Genomic DNA, 1,690 nt, shown 5'->3' on the forward strand with positions numbered 1-1,690 from the left:
TGTTAAATTAGGTTGATGTAATATTGTCTATTTGTTTCTATCACATATTTCTATCGTCACGATTAATCTTTGTTTAGTGGTCATATTCAACGATTAAGTTTGTTAATTCATTCTATAAGTCGAGAGGCACGGAATCGAATTAGACTAAGCATGTGTAGTAGGACGACCTAGTCATAATGAGAGTTCTCTGGGACCCGGTCTATGGTTGACACTAATATCGAGAGCTGAGTGTCTTTAGCCTAAACAATTGACAATGTTATTTATTCCATGTTTAACATAAACATATATATACAATTGCATGTATGACCCGACTCTCCTAGACTCTTTTAATCATATATTTTACATCATTTTATTTGCTAATAATCAAACCAAACAAACCAAACCAATCGTAATCGACCTTGATAGAAGTCTATTCATAGCATTTCATAGCGCAGTTCCCGTCTCCTTGTGTTCGACCCCTCGTACTATATTAATTTGTGTCTAGAGAAATTATCTTTGATTATGTGTGCGACATAGCCTATCAAATTGTGGCGCCGTTGCCGGGGAGAACGGTTTTATTGCATTTAGAATTGTTGATTTCTCTCTTGTTTTCATTTGTCTTGAGGAACACTTGTTCCTTGAGACCGTTACTTACGAATTTCTTGAGATTGTTATCTTATGCCCATGTCTTCTTGTATTGGAGATTTGCTTTCATCGGATTGCGAGCACGAGAAAAATTTGCGTAGAAGACGACACATTTTGAAAGAAATCAAAGAAGCCACTTCTCCTGTGCAAATTGAAAGTGCAATAAAGTCTTATTTAGACGATCTTACAGCTTTTGAAGAGGAGGAGGTTTCTTGTTCATCATCTACACCACCATCACCATCTCTAACTAAAAAGATGGTGAAACTTTCCGATCATTCCAAGCCCACCACGGCTATGCTTCCGGCCGGTAATACTACTACTCAAATTACCGCCCCGGAATTTGAGATCAAACCGGCTTTCATTAGCCTTGTGGAGAGAAAGCAATTTGGGGGAAGTCCTTTGGAGGATCCCAATTTGTACACTAAAAATTATTGTTGTAGCACCCCCATACACCAAGTGCCTTACCAGGACCACCTAATGCACGGGAATGCTACCATCTCGGTTACCGAAGGCAATGTATATCAAAAGGACCATAAAAGAACGTACTTTATTAGATAAGTTTAAAGCGATACATATCCGAACCAAAACTGTTAAAAGAAAATACAACTGTTCCCAAAATGATAAACCAACTAAAAATAAACAAAGTTTAAGACACAACGGAAGACTTCTAAACATCTCGTGGTGACTCAACCCGGCTATCCCATGCGCGTCCATCTCATACCTGCTCACCATCCTCGAATGGATCACCACAGTTTTCAAAACATTTAAATGGGGTCAGTTACTGATTACACAAAACACAATATATAAGATACAACACACACATTACCCAAACTCCGTCCCAACTCCACACACCTGACTACACACTAAAGTGTGTAGTCCTGCCAGAATACCCATCGCAACAAATATTCCTCGCCGCCAGTGGGGGACCGCAGCCGTTCCCACCTAAGCCCCACTCATCTCATCCGAGAGATAACCCATGTTCATTAATGTACACATCCCCTTATGTGGCGGGTTCCACAGAGGGCGAATCAATGGCGTGAAGCCACTTCCGCAAGTGACTCCACTC

The sequence above is a fragment of the Silene latifolia genome, chromosome 5, assembly GCF_048544455.1.
Source record: "Silene latifolia isolate original U9 population chromosome 5, ASM4854445v1, whole genome shotgun sequence".
NCBI lineage: Eukaryota > Viridiplantae > Streptophyta > Magnoliopsida > Caryophyllales > Caryophyllaceae > Silene > Silene latifolia.